The sequence below is a fragment of the Haplochromis burtoni genome, unplaced genomic scaffold (genome assembly GCF_018398535.1).
Source record: "Haplochromis burtoni strain Fernald_Lab_line unplaced genomic scaffold, NCSU_Asbu1 Contig_24, whole genome shotgun sequence".
In the NCBI taxonomy this organism is placed as follows: domain Eukaryota; kingdom Metazoa; phylum Chordata; class Actinopteri; order Cichliformes; family Cichlidae; genus Haplochromis; species Haplochromis burtoni.
The window spans coordinates 804,397-817,732 of record NW_024582385.1 but is presented as its reverse complement, the minus strand read 5'-3'; the positions used below and the strand labels follow the sequence as shown (position 1 = coordinate 817,732).

General features: G+C 43.2%; 1 long non-coding RNA gene across 1 annotated transcript in view; it reads left to right on the top strand.

Moving 5' to 3' along the window:
• LOC102308204 overlaps positions 1-13,336 on the top strand; it is a 44,691-nt gene that overhangs the window by 23,521 nt on the left and 7,834 nt on the right. The window contains exon 2 of the long non-coding RNA XR_316666.3: positions 7,442-7,514. This is a non-coding gene — a long non-coding RNA (uncharacterized LOC102308204). The remainder of the gene's footprint in view (positions 1-7,441; positions 7,515-13,336) is intronic.

Here is a 13,336-nt window from a genome sequence, read left to right as displayed (position 1 = left end):
CACACACACCTCCAGGCTGTGTCAGCACACCTCACGCTTTTGTCCAAGTTGTCAATGAAAAATGATAATTAAAGACAAATGCTTTGATTCCCAGTGGATGGACGTGAACTTTGGACAGATGCCTGTCTTTATTGTCTTGACCAGCTGCATGTGATTTCATGCTGTAAGCCCTGATCTAGCACATATATGGAAGCATCATGCAGTCTATTGTAGGGCAACGTGTGCTGTAAGGATCTGGTTGTGTGCTGGAGATCATAGAGGCCAAGCAGAATAAATCCAGTTCATAATACAGCGTTACAGATGTCAGTTCCACTGATGTTTGCAGTACATCTTTTGCGTGTTATATTTGGCCAGTTACAGTCTGACTTTTTTCTAATAGCATAGCCTTTTCTGTCTGAATGAGCAACTGCATTCTGTTAAAAAAGATAAATTGTGGCAGCTTTATTTTCTTTGATTAGGGCCTGCAGAGATGTGGTTTTTCACTGGTAAAAGATCTTTTTATTTTCAGGCAGTGATTCAGGCTAAAATGTGTATTTAATTCTCGTCTTTCAAATGCACGGCCATGTTTCACTCGTTCAAAACATCGATTTTCACTTTCTTTGTGAGATTATGAAGCAGTTTAGGTGAGTAAGCCACATTTCATTGTGAGCAAACTATCTGGAGAGGTTCTGTTTGTCGGCTCAAGGTATGTTAACTAACTTTAGTATTCACGTTCTGCACTGCACAAGCATCGCTATGCAGACATATCTTGAAAACTCAATTTGGTTTAAACCAAAGGCTCAAACGTTTGCTGTTGTGGTGGATTGTCATGAGAAATATGGTGATATAATAATATTTTTGGCATTATTTTCTATTTGGCAAGAAGTAATTAACTGCTTGAGCGTTGTTAGTTATGAGAGGGGAAATAACAATCCGAAACTTGTAATGTTTGCTCATTTGAAATTATTCACCCAGAGAAACGGACGCGGCTGTTTCTCGTAGGATTTCTGGAGTGTAACGGTTTCAAGCTACTATTTGACCTTGCTGCTCTTAAGGTGCACCGTGGGCATCTTTAGATTCCCGACATGTTTCCGGACCCACTCAGATGTTGCTCGATTACCCCTTAATGGTCATTTTCTTTGGAAGGCAGGGCTGATTCACCTGCTGATTTACCTGCTAGTCCCCGGCTTTATTTGCCACAATAAGAGCCGTGAAGGCTTCCAACTGTCTGGTACCCGACTGTGAGTGAAAGTCATCTGAGCTCCAATAGCCATTTAAAAATCATCAGATATTAATTCCTCTCCTCTTGCTTTTGAGTTTTCGGCTTATTGACTGGTACCTCCTAATTGTGTCTGATTGTTTTGCAAGGGCCTAATTAAGGTCTTGAATCAGCAATCATTTTTCCATAGTCCTATACTAATTCCCGTAATTTCCAGTGTTCTCCTTCCCATTGTCAGACGATTGCTTTGATAATGAGCGGCTGTGCAGGGGGATTATCTTGGAGAAAGCATTTGGTGAGGACACACAGAGAAAAGGTATCATTATGATAACTGCTTTCTCTGCCTCCTAAATGAGAAGTCATCCTTAAAGTAGTCGATTATGGTCTGCACCTCTAGAGAAAGCCTGTGCAAAATTATTTGTGCCATATAATGTTCTGAGGTTCTGTGAAATTTGCACACCTGTCTCTATGATATTATGTGGCACAAAGAAGCATCTATAACTACAACACAGGACTGAACGGTCTCTGTAAGAGATGTACCAACCTCAAACTTAAACTAATAAACAATAGCAGCGTCGCCCTTTGTGTCTCCTTCAAGGTGAAGTGTTTTGGATATTTTGTTTACGAGTCCCTTCAGTTATAGCTCACCTGCACCGATGTTGTGCCTGATAATTTCCCTTAGTAGCAGTAATGCACCTACATATAAATGTTCCTTTGCTTTTTAATGTTGAGCACATAGATCATAGCACACAGCGTCTTTCTAGTGAACGACAACATGAATGACGCGATGTTAAAATGTTCTGAAAAGCCTGTAATGATCAGAGAATGTACTGAAGTACAAGTTAATCACTTTAAAGCTGTTCACACTGTGTGAATCATATTTTAAAAGGTGGCTGTATTTTAAAAACTGATTGGATTTTTTGAACCGGATTTTTAATAGACATCAACATCTGTGACAAATCACATAAATGTTCACCAGCTCATCAGTGATTAGACCATTAGGGTTCAAACATTAGTGTATTTCTTTGAATGACAACACGTTTGCTTAGTGCTCTTTCCATCAGTATGTAAATGGTAACCCGAGCCTTTCGTGTCTCTATTGTTTTTACCATCTGAGCAGCCTGATAGGAGACAGCGGTAATTAAAGCACGGGGGCGGGCCGTGAGGGGAGCCAAACGCACAATAAAAACCTTCTGTGAGATTCCAGGACGAAGGTGCCACGCAGTCCGATCCATTTTAATTGTCGTTTGAATTAATTTGAGAACGCTCAGGTCGATTAAAAAGATGCATTCCTCCGGCTGCGCGTGATGTCATATTCATTGATCCGTAGAGGTTACTTTATGCAGTCGTGTAGGATACGTTTATGCTTCTGAAAGCTGGCCGTTTGGAATTCATTAGCTATTGATCCCTGTTAGCGATGGTAAACGCAGGGTCTGATAGCAGCCTTGTCTGAAGCCAGGTAATCAATTCAGTGCCATTCAGAAAACAAATGCCCTTTTACTTTATTATTGTTCTGCATCAACATTTGATACTGCAGCAAAAAAAAACCCCCAAAAAAACCCACTCATATCTCTGTCACAGAGTAACTTTGAATTTACTGTTTATTTGTCGAGCTTTTCTTCTGCCTTTGCGTTCTTTTCCCCTCTTGAGTTTGTACGAGGTTCGGTTGTCTCTGCACAGCCTCTTCCTCTCTCCTCTGCTCTCACTGACTGATTCTTGTCCTCCATCCATGCCTCCTTGCGCACTGATTGGCTGCCTGTTAGTCAGTTGCAGCCAATAAGCCATTTTGAAAATCTCAGTGTTTAGTCTGGTGCTAGGCAGTAGGATCAACAGACAGGTGGGTCGGGCAAAGTCATTGCCGTGGCTGGCTGCACAGAAAAGCTGCGTTAGCTTTTAAAGCAACATTACCCTAAGTTAATAGTAACACGGCAGTATTTCTGTAATCCCAAACAGGTTAGCCCATGTTTGTGAGCAACTGCTATGTTAAGCCCCAATGCTCAGACGCATGTGCTCGACTCTTTCTTTTGGCTTTTCTGCCTAATTAAGCTGAATTTCTTATTGCTCCTTACACATACATGTGTTTGCCTGTGTCGTAGCAGCAGTAGCAGGTTTCACACGCCTGACCGTGTTGCTTTTAATTCACTTGTTCATATCAGCTAATTGGCTTTTTTTTAAGTCATCTTATTCCTTTGTCAGTCCTTGTAGCTGAACGCTGAGAAAGAGGCGCCAGAGCAGGGCACAGTAAGATGAGGCCTCTCTACAGGGGAAACAGAGAAAAAGTAAATCCTGTGTACTGCCTCAACTCTGTTCGCTTTCTTTGCCAGTAATAGTGTGCAGGGTGTTTTCCCAGTATACTAAAACACTCAGCAAACAGAGCTATCCAAAAATATTCCATGCACGATGTTAGATTTCAATATTTGGGCTTTGTATTGGGTTCTTGTCCTTGGCAAGATCAAGTCTCATACTCTGACACAATGAAGTGGCTGGATGGGTACGTTTCATTAATGCGAACTGCACAAACTCTGTCTGGATTAACCTGTTGACTGTTTTTCTGTCACGGCTTGAGGCAACATTAAATTAATGGAGATAAGAGCTTTGAGCCAAAAATAACCCCCTGTCTCTGGTGTGCCTGCAGAGAATAAAGTAGCACAAATTATCTTCCTGCTTAGTTTTGGCTGCCAGTATGCAAAGTTTTGGTAAAGATAACAAAATGTATAGTGTTTTATACACTTTGAAAATGCCAGGTTTCTAAATGAATAGCTGCTTAACACAGCTTTTACATTTTCAGGCTTATAAAGATGTAATGCTTATTTTTTCCTTCACAAAAGGATGTCTCAGGTGGAGTCTGGTTTGGTCGTCATAACCACTGATATAGTGTTTGTGTACCTACACAGATGTATGTTGCCTTCACAGTATAACGGGGTTCCCATCAGTGTATAACAGGACATTCGATAAAAACAAACACTAGCTTTTCTCAGCCTTCCTTATATCCTCGCACATGTAAATCATGTCGTTTCCTCCCCCGCTGACTTTATTGCATTGTCGATGACAGTGTTGATTTTTTCCACCCCTGTCTGGTTCATAATGGTACGTTCCATACCCAAGGGAAGTCCTTCAAACCCCCACCCCTCTGGTTCTCATTTGAACTTTGACCCTGGCCTTCTGCCTTTCAGGACATGAACTGACCCCCTCATTGGGGGAATGTTTTGGCTGAGCGTGGCTGACGTATCAGATGAGGCGCTCAGGTGGCCGCATGGCCATTTTCTTCTACATCGCAGAGCTAGCTGTCTCGTAGCTATGCAGACCTGTGCAAAGTATGTATTTGCACTTATTTTTCCCTTTCCACAACATAGTATGTGTGAGAGAGTTGTGAAATGGATATTGTGTGGTGGTTAATAAAGATGACCTAATTATGGGGAAAGATGAAAACGGCACACAGCAGTTTCTCCAAGAAGAACATTAGGATGCCGCCTTTTCCTATCAGTAAATAGCACCGTCAGATCTAAGTGAACAGTCTGAATTGTCGACAGAGAAGTGTCGATGTTTGTGTGCTTGTTTTGCACCAGCGAGGTGTTGACTGCACACGATTTAATAAATGTAACCACATTAGATTCTGATGATAGCGTTGCACAAGTTAGACAACAGGTGTAGCACGCTGCTGTCCTTCTTCTTTCTGTTTCCAGGGATTTAATCAAGTGAAGGTGAGTTGTTTGCTACAGGCTGCTCTTGATGACAAATAATGGGGGGAAACACACATTAATCTTCAGCTCAGAACAGACTGCTTAGTGGCATTACAATCCCATTACGCCGGCATCTTTGATGTTGATCTATCGGTTGGAGCCTGATCGAAGTGTTTGCTCAACGTTTATTCTGTACCGTCGTGTCAGTGCGGTGTTTCTGACTTGGTCTCATTTGTCACGAGAATATGAAATGGGTAACATTAAAAAACAGATCATTTCTTCTTTTGTGTTTTTATTTGCATGCATCTGCAAATGTTTTGTGCCTCTCCTCCACCTGTGTTCTTATCACGCTGTCTTCTCTAAATTTGATTCTGTTTTTCTTCTTTATTTTAATGCCAGTTTAAAATTGTCCTTTCTTGCAGCAGGTCTACAGTTATAACTTCAAACGATGTCCTAATCCACTATGAAAATGAGCATCATATAATTTAAATAAAGGCTAAGATATGCACAGAAATATTTTATATGTTGCCGCTGCATCTTACTGTCTTATCCATCCATACTGGTGAACTTTTCTTTGAATGAGTGCTACACTGTGGAAATGAAGGTTTTAGATTATGTGCAAAATGTGAAGTATTTCTCCACATTTTGTGTTAAATTAAAGTAACGCGGTGATTGAAAATACAGAGGTCGGGAGTCATTGCTACACTGATCGTTTCCTTGAAGTCAGAGCTGAGCAAGTAAGGCAGATGCTCAACAGTCTGGCGTTAAGCTGAGTGAGGAGGCCGGCGTGTGAGATGCTCTCAGCACAGAACTGTAGTGTGGTCTCTGGCGGATACCTTTCTCTTTAGTGAGTCACAGGTCTATGACATATGCTTGTGTTACGGTAACAAACCACCTGACTGTGCTTGGCTACTTTTCTGGCTAAACTGCAGAAGTGTGCGGCACAGGAAAACACGCTGCTGATGATGCATGAGCGATTGATACACTATATCCCAGCGTGTAAGACAGAGCTCGTCTCGTCTGCTTCAAAAAAAAATCATTGCAGAAGTTTGCAGAAGATTCCTTATACTACCGAGTGTCCTTTTTTATGTTTTTTAATACTTTCCAGCAAAGCCACATAAAGTGTTTTATTTGATGTGTGACGAATTTGATCCAGTGTTTGTGTTTACTGAAAGAGCTCACATGATTTTGATGAATAGCGTTTTAAAACAGAAGCATGTGAACTTTATTTCAATCAGGAGGTGCAGTGTGAGCGTGTCGTCAGTTTGTCATGTATCTAGACGATTTTATTTACTTTGTCAAGAAAAACGAAAAATCTGGCATCAGCACTGAAATCTTAAGCAACCAGCACGCCCATGGAGTTGACTTTGGAAGGCGATAAGCATTCCTGCTCCACTCCATATTAGCCCGCAGTGCTCGTGTGTTGGGCAGCCTGCCAGGTAGAGGTTGCTATGGCTTCTAACACCGCCCTTTACACTGCCTAACCCCCCCCCACCCCCTCCCAGAAGGTGCGAGATTTTGGGAGGGGGCAGGCCACGCTTTGATTTAGACAAAAGATGTCTTTACAGTGTCAGCAGAATACTAACTGGGAATGCTGTGGCTTTCTGGTAGGAAATCATGTGATCTTTCCAGCCAAGGTTTTGTGATGGTGCCAGGCGAGGCAGAGGGAGAGAGAGACTCACACACGGAGGGAGAAAAGGGGAAAACTTTGAATAATGATGCCAGCAAATCATTTTTATACAATTTTTTTCTCTTCTACTTTGTTTCGGAGAAAATGGCGGACAGCACATCGCTGAACTGAAGCCGTGATTTCAGTGGGCTCAGTTTAGAAGTGTGCCTCGGTCTTTTCATCATTCCTCCATTTAGCAAAGTAATAAACCAATGGTCCTAGCACCCACTGCGCATAGCTCACACCCAAGTAGAAAGTGTGGATACAGAAAGATAGAAACATAAAGTCTGACAGAATAGTAGAGACGTAGGTAAGTGGCATTTTCTGTTCTCTTATTCCAGGTTTTCCTTTGTCGCACTGCGGCCGTAGGAATATTCTGTTGTTTGTGGCTCTGTGGCACTGGCACAGTTAATGGTAGCTGACCGTGGCATGCTTGATTACACTGGCATCCCTCTCAGGCTCTGCTCTCTGCTCTCTGCTATCTGCGGTCTTGACTAAGTTGAGCTAAGCTCTCACCACAGCCACATTGCTGTTGGCCAGGAGGAGGACCGCTCTGGCAATTCTGTGGGCTAGTTTGGGATACAAGTCCACAGCAGATTGTTATTATTATGGATTTAATTTTGTAGCTGGGAACTGCAGAGACATATGACACTCCCAAACTGAGGCACAGAAACTTACCGATATACACACATTTGTGTTTGTGTTTTTCTTCTTTCCTGTGTGGATGTGATGTTGTCAGAACAGTTACTGACATGTAACTGTGAACCTTTTTTTTTCTTTTCTCACAACGATAAGAGTCATTGTTAAAAGTGAATCGTAGCATTAAGCTGCAGGTCCTGGCAGATGCAAAGCATTGTGTGGTATTTAAAAGCAATTCTCTTTTCCTGTTTTTAGAAAAATAAATGGCCACCCTAGAGAACCCACTGGCCCAGCGACCCATCCTCAGAGCAAGATGCAGCCACGATGGGTAAGTTACCACAGTGCTGTCACCATCTGTTTGATGAACTTTGATCGTGTGGGGCGAATGTCTTGCTGCTAGCTGCGGTGTATTCACTGGCACTGCTGTGATCTGCATGAACGCCAGTGTTCAGCACACGCGTCCTGCTTTTTTACACCTGTGTTGCTATAGCTGCGAGACAGTATTAGTCCTTTATTGAATTATTTTGCTACTTTGGCCATAACCATTTGGCACAAACCCGTAGATCCGATCTTGTGGCGAATCTGACAGCACAAGCTCGCCTCTGTGGGTCTTTGTCATTGTGGTGCGATCGTCGTGCTTGAACCTTTTTTTTTCTTTAATAATTTAGGTTTTAAACTGCTCCATATATTAATATTCAATCTTTCTCCAAGCGTAAACCTGAAATGTGGTGATAGTGATGAGACACAGTTTGGCTTGAGGATGACTTTATTCAGTACATAGACGAGAGGAACCCTAGTTGAAAATGTGTGCATCCGGGTTGAGGTAGTAGGTTGTATGGTTTAGAATTACACCCTGGGAGTTAACTGTACAACCTTCTAGCTTTCCTTGGAGTACACGTATGACATCAGTTTGCAGTTTGCTGAACATGCAGCACCTCTAAAGTGATGCTGATCTTTAGAATAATGTAACTCTGGCTCACATGTGGTTTTTGTTTCATGGTGGGCCTGCCAGCTCACTATGGCCCTGCTAGAGTTCTAGTTAGAACACATTGTACTTAGACTTACTGCTTTTCTTCTTTCTTCAGATGTTAGGAGTTGCTCCAGTTATAAACAGTTGTGAAATTCAGTACGAGTTAAACAGGGTGCTAAAATATAAAAATATGCCATATTGTCTTATTTTGAAGTGCTTTCTACTCGTTGAGGTGTAATTGCGTGGTGGAACCTATTTCACACGGTGATGGCCTCGTGTTTCAAACCGCCGCTTCATCTTTGCGGCCTAGTATTACACGTCGGCCTTTTTATTCAACACGGCTGTGGCGTCTTTCTAATGTGTGCTGCGTGCCAAATATTATGATACACAGAGGGTTCGCTGTAAACACAAAGTATAAAATATAATAATCAGACTTGTTATATTTAGCAGATGCTCTGTGATTGCCATTTGCACACATATTTTGCACAGCTGACTCAGGTTAGGTCTAATTGACACACCTAACACTTCCTAAAACTGTCTACCCAACACAGCCCCACTCTATTATTGCAGTTGGATGTTTATAGGTTGTTGCCAAGTCTTGTGATACATTGTCCACAGTTCCATACTATGTGCATTTGTGATATGAGGTCCAGTTTCAGGTTGAAGCTTGCCTCAGCGACACTAGAGTCTCTGTTTACTGTGGACTTGTCCACTGACTGACTGCGTCAGACTACATCTGTGTCTGGCATTCAGCCACAGCTTGTAAAATGACTCCAAAGCACCACACAAGAGAAAAACGGCCTGGCAGATCAGCTTGAGATTGTTACTCTTCAGGACGGTTTGATGTAAGCAAGCTGCCTGCTCGAGCTGGAGCTTTGTTGTAAATTCTGCTGTAGTTTTTCATCATTGTGATAGGGTTTTTTTTTATTGATGACACAGATGTTACAATGTTTGGGGCTGAAGCTGAGCAGGCTGCCCTTCTGCAGCCTTTGTCATTTATCCAACGAGCTTGTATCTTTTTCATTGTTTGATGCTCAGAGTTTCCATTGAATTGCGCTCACGCTTAGCCAGATATGCTGTTCCACTCTGAAATATTTGATGTTAAGATGTTGAAGAATTTCTTTGGCTGAAGGGTTGTCTGCAAAGTTAGCCTGCTTTTCCAGTGTGAACAGTTGTGGAAAACCCCTTACCTGTTTCCTATCAGTGCAGCTATTGAATGGAATTAATTGGCTATTTTTAGATCATCAGTAATTAAATCTGGAGGGAAACTAACACCGTTGAAATCCAGCGAACCTTGTCAGCATCACATGGCCGGTAGAGTCACTGTCATCAAACAGGTTTCTGTGTGGGAATATGATCCTGGTAAATCCCTGGAAACCAAAGAAGGCCTTTTATCTTCCATTTTGTAATCCCACTGTCAGGAAGATCACGCCTCCTTATTCAGCTACACACCACCGGGTTTCACATTGCTGCTGCTGCTGCTGCTGCTGCTGTTCTGACCCACTCACAGGAAGAAGAGTCAGAAGAAGTGTTGAAAAGTGGACAGTGTGCTGAGGAACACAGAGGGGATCTCATGCCAGTCAGCTTGGAATGAAGAGTTAGTTCAGGCAGCACCAAATGTAGCTTCTTTATTTAATCACAAATGCAAAGTTTGTTTCCTTCGTCTTTAGCTCTTACAAATTTAACAGAGTATGCAGAATCAAGATGTGCCTCACTAGTGTTTATTTCAAGAGCTGCGATTTTCTCATCTTTCCTCACCTCTGAACCTCAGTCGTTCCTCCAGATGTGTCGAGGAAAGCGTTGCTGCTGAGAATCATGCTGCCTCAGCACTCTTCTGTCCAGCTGGTCATTGGTTCCAGCTGGGCCTTCATTTATGGGATGGTTAAACAAATAAATTATGGGATTAGATAGGGCTGGTTTAGGTCGCTGATTTATTTATTTTTTTCTGCCCCCACTGCTATAACAGCCCCTTTGAGAAGTACGCTGGCAAGGAACTTCAAGGTTCTTCAGATGACTTTAAGAATTAATAAAATAAAGATTGCCTTGATTGAATTTGGTGTGCTGCAGTCCAAATGATGTACAGCAGGAAGAGCTGGCAGCACTGCGCAGACAGCCAATCATGGAGCATCACATTTGCTCTACATTTCATCAGTGAAGGCAGCCAGAAACCTAAAGAGTGCGTGTATTAGACCAGCAATAAGGAAAGTTGCTGAAACCTAGAATAATAATTCATTTTGGATGATTTTTCTTCTTCTTTGGCCAGTTTATAGATGTTTCCTGTTGCATGTGTTCAGCTAAATGCTAGCAAATGCTGCTGCTCTTTAAAGCTCCATATGAAGATAAATCTCACTGAGCTCAAAACAAAAATAAACAGTCCCTAAAGTGAATTTATGTTACCGCCTGTGGAGTGGATGCAGTGTTTACATTGTGATCAGATTGCAGATTGTCCTGCATTTTTGTTTCGATGTCAGAGAAACTGTATATTCAAAGCAAGAGACCCATCACACGAGGCTAATACACTTTGTGATACTCAAAGTTCTGTGAGCCGTTTAGTTGTATTGCAGACAGTGACACTCAGGCACAAAACACTGGAAAATCAGCCAACTGCTGCTTACATCTGTAATCTCTCTGAGAGCAGAGATTGGCTTCTTGCTTTTGACGTCACCAATGGGTGGAAACCTTGGTAACAAATCGTCTGAGACCAGAACGCTGTCGGTTCTGGCCAGAACGCTACTCTAGCTCCCCAACTCATAAAATCTCACTTCCCTATAAAAATGAGCAGCCTCGAGCACCATTTCTTCCCAAGGAAACATATTCCCTTAATGCATTCGGGTTAATGGCAAATGAATAATCATAACTACTTTCACCCGCCCCCCAAACACACACAGACACACACACAGACACATGGGGGTGGGGTGTCATCGATCTGTCTGGAGTGCGCCCCTCTCTGCCTGCTGCATCAGCCGCTCTCCCCCTATTGATACGCTCTTGCCCCTTGACCCCTGGGACAGATCGATGCAATTGATTGGAGAAGGGCAGGGACAAGGGCAAGATCTGCTGACTGGCCGACAGCAGTGTGACAAGACATGATCGTCATTAATGTCCCGCTGGCTGGCTGGCTGGCTGGCGAGGTGCTGTGCATCACATATTCCCCACCGCCCGCTCTCCTCCCCTTCCAGCCTCCATCTTTCTCCTTCACTCTTCTCTTTCCCTCCTCCTACTTGTGCTGCTCCATGGTCCCAGTCTGTGCTGCTTCAGCTGACTGAGATAACTCCATCAGTGGGATACCTGTCTAATGCTCGCCTGGCATCTGCCAGCACAGATATGCATCTCCAGGCTGCATGGAGATATTCTGAGCTGAGTGTAGAAACATGAACAGTGTCATTGCGAGTGTCTGCTGCATAATGTCTTTGGGCTCATTGTGCGAGCTACTTACCAATCACAATGGAGCCGATCCTATTTTTGGTTGCTTTGAAAAGCTGTGTCTTGATGCAATTCAAAGCAAGTGTATCAGAATCTGCTTCATCTCTGTCAAAACAACTTTATGCATCCTCTGATTGGAGGTGAATCCCATCCTAGTATTATACATGCGCATGCCCTGATTCTGAATCTGAGAATATGTCACTGATACACAGCAGAAACTCAAACGCATCTGTTTTTTCACTGTGTTTACTCTCATGGACCAGTTTCATCACGCTGCGGGATTCTATTTTCCAGTCTAGACTAGAAACAGGCGATGTTTGCGTGTATTGTGGAGGGGTGATGGGCAGGATAACTCCAGACTCGGCAGTGACACTGCTGTAATGGAGCTGATTGATCACCTATATGGCCGCCTGCTGGCCCCACTGGCTGTAGCATACAACAAAATCCCCCCCGCCCCGTCTCTGCGTCACCGCCACCATCGCCGAGCCGATCCACAAGGACCAACCATCCCCCATAGACTTCATCCTGGCCACGATTTTGACATTGGCAGCAGGATTTACTTGTGCACCTCTTCGGCGCTTAGCTCGCCGTGTTTCTGTGTGTTTCTGCAGGACGGAAAGGTACAGACGAATTTGACATCTTTGATGAAGTGACATTTGCTGTGAGAGCCTTTTTCCTGCACTGCAGCAGAGTTGGGAAGCTGATGCTTTCCATTTGAATTAAAGGGCATAATCAATCAATGATAACATTTGCAGACCTCTCTCTCTCTTTCTCTGGCCCCTCTTTGTGGCACAGGGTCGTAACCCTAATCTATCCACGGTGTTGAAGGTGATTAAGGTTTGAGATTAGCGCAAGCTGTCGAGGGCAGATCTGGTTCGGGCTGAATGAGAATGAGTAAAATGTCATATTTTTAAAATGTACTCTCTACGGGTTTATCCCTCGGTATCTCAAACAAAATATCTTAATTACATAAAGACAAATGTATGTCACATTTCTTTCTATTGTTGAGGTTTTTAAACATTAAAATGACCAAATGATGCTTTAGCTACGAACAGTGAAGAATTCTGGCAAACGCTGAAAGTAGGTTTGATGTTTTTGTGACCCTTCGAGTTAATCAGTCTGACTCGAAATTATGCTTGCTGAGCTCCATTATGTATATTTCCACATAGACATAGATGTAGTGCCGGGCGGCACAGTGACACGTTTCTGTATTTTGCGTGTGATCGTGCAGGATCCAAAAAACATGATCTAAAAATGTAACACTTGACAAGAACGATGAGGAAATTCTTGGACCAGATATTTGCTTTTGTGTCTGACTCAAACAGCCGTGTGCCTTATGCTGCCGCTCGCTGCTGTCAAGCCTCGGTCACAATATTGTGACAGTGACAGTTTGTGTTCGTGCTTGTGCTGACCACATTGCTGTGTGTGTGTGTGTGTGTGTGTGTGTGTGTGTGTGTGTGTGTGTGAGAGAGAGAGAGAGAGAGCTAAGCAAAGCAGCTGGAGTGTCACTCTGTCTCACTGTTCTCTGTCTGGTTTTTGGGGTGTGGGGGTCTTGTTAGTTTGTTGCTGCCTATATTGTGTGTATGCAATGCCATTTGTGTGCTCTCTGTCTGAGATGGTAATTTTGTGTCAGTGGCTACCTCTGCTGTGCATGTGTTTGGATGTGACTGTACCAGCTGCACCGATGCTACAAGACAGTGGGATAGCTACAGTGCATCCTCCACCACGGCCAACCAGTCCACTGCAGTGTGCACGCG